We start from the raw sequence: 7214 nt of genomic DNA on the forward strand, positions 1-7214 counted from the left end.
GAAGCAAACAGGTTGAGTGACTTGCCTAGGGTCACACAGCTAGCAAGGTTCGAATTTACCTCAGGACTTTCTGATTCCAGTTCCAGAACTCTATGCACTGGGCCCCCCAGCTCGCTCTAATTGCATGCCACATTTTTCAATCTGCTCTTTTTCTCTTTTGTTGAAGAAAACATTAAGAGACATAAATTTTTCCCTAAGTACTGTTTCACTGTCATCCCTAAAATTTTAATATGTTGTCTCATTGTTGTCATTATCTTTAATGAAATTAATATTTCTGTGTTTGCTTTGAAATCATTCTTTCCTGTTCATTGATCAACCCATTCTTTAAGATTAAGGCATATAGTTTCCAATTCATTTTTAATCTTTGCTTCAGAGGTCCTTTATTGAATGTAATTTTATCGTATTACAATGAGAAAAAGATTCATTTCATTAAAAAAGAAACATTTCATGTTTCTGATTTTTTTACTAGGCCCATACAGATAAATTAAGAGTTTTACTGTTTATTTCCTCCTGTCATTCACTTAACTTTTGCCTTAATATTTTAGATGCTATCCTATTTGGTGCATTTCCATTTTATAATAGTATTCATTCATTTTCTCTGGTTGCTGCTGTTCCATCTAATCTAACTGTTCTTGACTTTGTATGGGGTTTTCTTGGCAAAGATACTGAAGTGGTTTGCCATTTCCTTCTCCAGTAGATTAAGGCAAGCAGAGGTTAAGTGACTTGCCCAGGGTCACATGGCTGGTGAAGTCTGAGGCTGGATTTAAACTCAGGTCTTCCTAATTCCAGGCCCAGCACCCTTATCAATAGAGCCACCTAGCTCTGGTTACCATTTCTCAGTACCTTTTAGTAAAATGTAGTTAATTTCCCTCTGTTGGGCTTCCCTATCTCATGAATAGTAGCTCTTTATGGTAGTAATCTTTTGTTTGACTGTTCATTCTTTCAACCTAACTCTTGACTTTGGACTTTATGTTCTGGGCTCCACGCAATTCAGGGGAGAGAGGGATGTGTGGTCTTAGATTCTATCCTTTTATGTCCTTCTGCTGCTTTCACAGGTCAGGCTGGGGGCCTGCCAACCAGCCAGGTTTCAGAGCTCCCAAAATGTTGTGATCTCAGGTGAGGTTTTTATTCTGAGATCAGTAAGTTCCTGATGCAGGGAGTTTCAGCAGACTGCTGCTAGACTTGGTCTCTGTTAGCCTGCTGGGAGGTTCTACAGGTTCAGAGCTACTGAACTGCCAGTTACTCTGGTCTATGACTCCTGCCCTGCTTATTCCACTACAGTCTCGCATGCTGGCTAATGGCTAGAACTCAGTCATCGCTTTGCTCCTGGTATCAAAGTCACAATGCATGTTTCCAGAATTTATTCTATGCTCAGTATATGGCTAACACCAATACTCCTTTTCACCTTGGATTTGTGACCTAGAACTGGGCAATGGGCAATACAGCTGCCAGACAGTACCAGCTCCTATGCCCAATATGATTTCAGAGATCCCTTGGGATCTCTTTCTGCCCTGCTACTTCCTTCCTAAAGGGCCTTGTTTCAGTTCCTGAAATAGTTCTGTGTGCTCTTGGCCATACCCCATTCCCAGTGTCTGAAGACCTCTCTGTCTGTCTCACTAAACCACTAAACTCATTCAACCACTGTGACGTTTTCTTGGCGTTTCCAATCAGAATGCTATCTGGTACAATTTCTGGAACATTGTGGAGAAGGGATAAGGGAGAACTAGAGTCTAGTCTAGCTTCTAGATTCTACTTTTCTATAAAACTGAGTCCTCAAAAAGTTCCCCAAGCCTATGGAAGATCAAAGCAGAGAATCTTTCAGCATTAGCTACATCTGACCACACTCTCCAGAGTCATTGTTCCAGAGATTCCTCAAGTTTCTTTGCAACCTTCTCCTATGACCACTTCTACTCCTTAGTGGAGAGAACCTGCCCACAGCCTGCCCTTCTCCAGGGAGCAGTAATAGGATACACTTGGGGCTTTCTAATCACTATGCAGGTTTTCCAGTCTGCCCCATATTTAATCACCTTCTCCAAAATCATGACTCCTCTCTCAGAAAGAACTAGAACCTCTAGGTTAGGGACAATTGACTGGAGTCCCTCAATTCCTACCCCCATCGGGAGATATCTCTTTACCTGTACAAGTCTAAGATCCATTAACTGATCCTGGTTTTCTTTACATGGTCCTTGAAATCTGACAGCTTTTGCTAGCTGCTAAATGGGTGTGCCCAGTTTACTTTCAGTCTGACTACACTGATAGATCCAATTTGTCCCCAAAAGATGAATCCCCATACAAAATTAGGAGGGCTGTAGCAACAAGAAGCCAGGTCACTGATCAGGCCACTCTCCTCCTCCCTCATTTGCAGGGCTCTTCCCACTACTTAAAGGGAAGGGAATAAGCATTTATATAGTACCTACTATGGGCCAGCCAGCCACTGTACCAAGTACTTTTTCTTATGTTTATCTTAATTGACCCTCACAACAACCCTGTGAAGTGTTATTATTAATCTCATTTTACAATTGAGGAAACTGAGACAAACAGAGGTTAAGTCACATAGCTAGTAAGTGTCTGAGGTTGGCTTTGAACTCAGGTCTTCCTTACTCCAAGCCCAGCACTCCATCCACTGCAACACCAGCTGCTTCTAATTTAATCACAATATGAACCATAAGCTCATCTTTTGTCCCATCCTACTGACTGCATCAGATATTACAAATACAGTTCTAACATTAGCACACTATTTTTGTAAATGTTTTATTCATTTTAAACTTGAATACAAAAGAAAAAATTCCATGTACATAGCAGAACATGAGAGGATCCAATATAAAATAATAGATTTCCATTTCAAGAAAACCTATATAATAAATACTAGACATTGTTTTCAGATATTCAGCCTTTCTTTTTTCCTTCTAGGCTTTCTTTTGTTCTCTGCTGTGCACATTTTTACTTTATTTTTTCCCCTCCCTCACAGCCCTGTTCTAAAGAAGACTACAGTTAAACTCAGATACACACACAGAGATATCTACAAACATACACCTGTATACACATATATACTCATACACATATATGTGAGATAATGTCATGATATTTCCACTTGTCATCTCTTTCTCTGAAAGTGAATTGCATCTTCCTTCATATGTCCAAGTCTTTCCATGTTTTTTTCTAAATCAACCAGCTCATCATTTCCTACACCACAGAAGTATTCCAACACAATAATACAACCTGTCTGAGAGATTGTCTATGAAAGTTATTTTCCCACTTTTCTGCATTCCTTCTATTCTTGGCTACATTAGTTTTATGTAAAAATAATTTAATTTAAAACACTTAAGATCCATTTTATATTTCAACAATGCTCTTCCCTTGTAATTTAAGGTCTTCCTTTTCTCATCTTTTTTCCCTGGTTTCTTTGAAATTCCTGAACTTTTGTTCTTCCAAATGAACTTTGTTATTATTTTTTCTAACCCAGTAAGATAATTTTTCAGTAATTTAATTGGTATGGCACTAAATAAATAGATTAGTTAGGTAAAATTGTCATTTTTTGTTATATGGCCTTACCTACCCATGAACAATAAATGTTACTTCAATTATTTAAATCTGATTTGATTTGTATAAAAAGTATTTTATCTTTCTATTCATATAGTTCTTGTATCTGTTTTGGCAGATACACTCAGGTATTTTATAGTGTCTATTATTTTAAATGGTATAAAACAATATTGAATAATATTTGTGACATATAGTATAGTTTTCCTCTCTTTCTCTTTTGATTAAATCTATTTTAGCTCTAACTTTGTCTGAGATCACGATTTTTTTACACAATAAATTCTACTCCAAACCTTTGTTTTATATTTGTGTGTATCTTTCATTTTTATTTCTTCCTAAAAGCAACATATTGTTGAATTCAAATTTTTAATCAGTTATCCATTTCTGTTTTATGGGTAAATTTATCCTGTTCATATTCTCAGCTCTAATAACTTGTTGTGTATTTCCCTCCTTACTCTTTTTCCTCTCTCTCTTTATTCTATTTACCCTATCCCTCCTCACTCCTCCAATTTACTTCAGCCTGCTACTTTGCCCTCCTATTCCTTAACCCCCTCACCCTTCTTAGAGTCCCTCCCTTATCCTCCCCCCCACCCCATCCCCTTGCCCTCATTTCTTTCTGATTAAAAGACTTTTATATGTTGTTCCCTTTTTAACCCATTCCCAATGAGAGTAAGGTTCCAGCACTACCCTGCCTCACACTTGCTTCTTGTATATCAATTCTTCCTTTCATTCCTCATTTGTGTGAGATAACTACTCCTTTTTCATTTCTCCCTACAGTTTTTTTTTTAGAATCACATTCACAGCTCAGTCCAAACTTTTCTTTCAAACTATCTAAATAATGATGACAGTCATAAGAGTATGGACAACATTTTCACATATAAGAATCAAACAATTTGACCTTGAATTCCTTATAATTGATCTTTAATATTTACCTTATATTTCTCCTGGATCCTATATGTTGAATTTTCCATTAACTTCTGCTGTTTTTATCACAAATGCCTGAAAGTCTTTCAGTTCATTAAATATCCACTTTTTTTCAATTCAGGATTATACTTAACTTTGCTAGGTAAGTTACCTTTGGTGATAAGCCCAGATCTTTTGCTCTGTGAAAAAGAGTATTCCAAGACCTATGGCAACATAGTTGCTGCCAGGTCTTGTGTAATCCTTTTTGTGGCTATAGGATATTTAAATTGTTTTCTTCTTGTTGCTTGAAATATTTACTCCTTAACCTGGGAACTTTGAAACTTAGTTATGACATTACTGTAAGTTTTTCTCCTGGGATCTCTTTCAGGTAGTGATTGATGGATTTTTCTTCCTATTTCTGCTATGCCTTCTTGTTCTAGAACTTCAAGGCAATTTTCCTTGATAATTTCTTATGATATGACATCAAAGTAGTCTGACTATTCTTATATTATTTCTCCTCAATCTGTTCTCCACATCAGTTGTTTTTCTGATGAGATGTTTCACCTTCTTTCTATTTTTCATTCCTTTGATTTTTATTATTTCTTGGCATCTTATAATGTCATTAGTTTCCCCTTGCCCAATTCTAGTTCTCAAGGAATTATTATCTTCCTCAATTTTTCAGTTCTCTACTTCAAGTTGGTCAGCTTTTCATAATTTTCTTGGATTGCTCTTACTTTTTTTTGTAATTTTCCTCAATCTCTTATTTGATTTTAAAGTCCTTTAAAGATCTTCCAAGAACTGTTTTTATGCTTGGGACATTTAACATTTCTCATTGAAAAAGGAAAGGCTTTATTTAAGCCCCACTATTTTCCTCTGAATATGATCCCACATCTTCTCATTCCCCATAGTAGCTGTCTACATCCTTTGATTACTCATTTTTATTTTGTTTTTAGAAGTTATTAATATAATCAAGTTCTAGTCCCAAGGTATGGGGAATGATGCCCCAAGCCTCATGTCCTTCTTACTGTTATTTTCTGAGATCTGTCCCACGGTCCAACTTTGCTAGGGACCCTGGCCACACTGTCCCATAAATGCTCTTGCTCCCTATGGTCTCTCTGGTGGCTGCAAACTACAGCTGTCCTATCTACCCTGGAACTGAAACCAGGGACTATGTTCTCCTACAAGTGCCCACAGACAGCAGGGTCCCCATCCCTCTGCTACTACACTCACCAGGCATGTGCTCTCCATAATTGAAGCTCAGGATGTGTCTGATCAGCACAGTAGTGTATGGCAATCCTACCTCAACAGTGGAAGGCTCTTCAATCTTTTCCTCCTCAGTCTTCCAACCCCCCACTCTGTCCATGAGGTAAAAGTTCATGAGGCTAAGGCTGCTTCCCAACTCAGCTGGGTTGGGTATTAATAATCCATTTGCTTTTCATGCAGAGTTTCAAAAAAATCCCTCTAGATAAGTTATCTTCTTCAAATGAACCCTCCTCTAGCCATTACAAATCTGTTCTTTCATCAGTATCATCATTCCAGACATGAGAGAGAGATCTCCTTCCTGAAGAAGAGATAGACCTGCCAGCAATATACAGGGCTTCCTAAATTTCTCCACCATTTTAGCCAGTGGAGTCTCAGGCAGGATCTCCTTAAAACCCTCGTTGTCCATTTTCTGATTTACAATACCTAGACTCCAGTATCTTTACTTTATGAGGCACAACTCAAATCAAAGTCAACTGCAAGTCATGTCATCATCTTGATGTCATAGTCCTCTTCAAGAATGAAAGACAAACACAACCTGTGAGTGAGTAGCAGCTCCTCTCCTCTCCTCCCCTCAGGTATTCTGCCCAGGCGAAGTTAAACTCCATGGCCAAAAGTTGCCTTTTTTCCTCTGGGTTTACTGGCTACATTGCTTGCTCAGGGATAAAGCCTTAAACTCAATTCACTCGGGAGCTCATAGACTGGACAACAAGTCCCCGCCCACCTAGCACAGAGTGGATATAATAACTAAATAGTGATTGTTTCTCTTTTACCCAGGAACCCTGAGGATCTTCTCCTCCAAGTTTGTTTTTTTTTTTTTTAATTAAAAAGGCCATCCCTTGAGTAACTTAAAGAAGACTATCCATTGAATGGGTGTATCTCACTCAAAGTAAGATTGTGATAAGACCTAAGCCTGAAAGGGTCAGGGTCTCATGTTGCATCCTGGGCCATTTCCAGTCATCCTGATGAACATCATGCCACTGGACTCAGATGGCTTAGGAGAAGAAAGTGAGGTTGTTGACCTTGCACAGCCCTCCCTCACTCAAATTAAAGTCAACTGCAAGTCATGTCATCATCTTGATGTCATGATCCTCTTCAAGAATGAAGAAAAAACACAACAACCAGTCAGTGAGTGGAGTCCTGGCAGTGAGACTTTTAAGAAAGTCAGAGTCTCTTACCTGATAGAAAGTGGCCATGAATACCCAAAGGGAATTCTCTCCCCTTCAGTACCCTGCCAACTATGATAAATTGTTAGGTTGAAATGAACCTATGTGGAAACAATCCTTGAAATAATAGAGAGTTTCAGAGTCCTGAAAAGAGGAGCATCCTGAGGACATATATATATATATATATATATATATATATATATATATATATATATATATATATATATATATATATATATATATATATATATATATATATACACACACATATATTTATGTATGTATGTATGTACATATATGGATAGGCTGCAAAATCCACAAGAGCACTCTTTCTATACAGATAACAAA

The sequence above is a fragment of the Notamacropus eugenii genome, chromosome 5 (assembly GCF_028372415.1).
Source record: "Notamacropus eugenii isolate mMacEug1 chromosome 5, mMacEug1.pri_v2, whole genome shotgun sequence".
NCBI lineage: Eukaryota > Metazoa > Chordata > Mammalia > Diprotodontia > Macropodidae > Notamacropus > Notamacropus eugenii.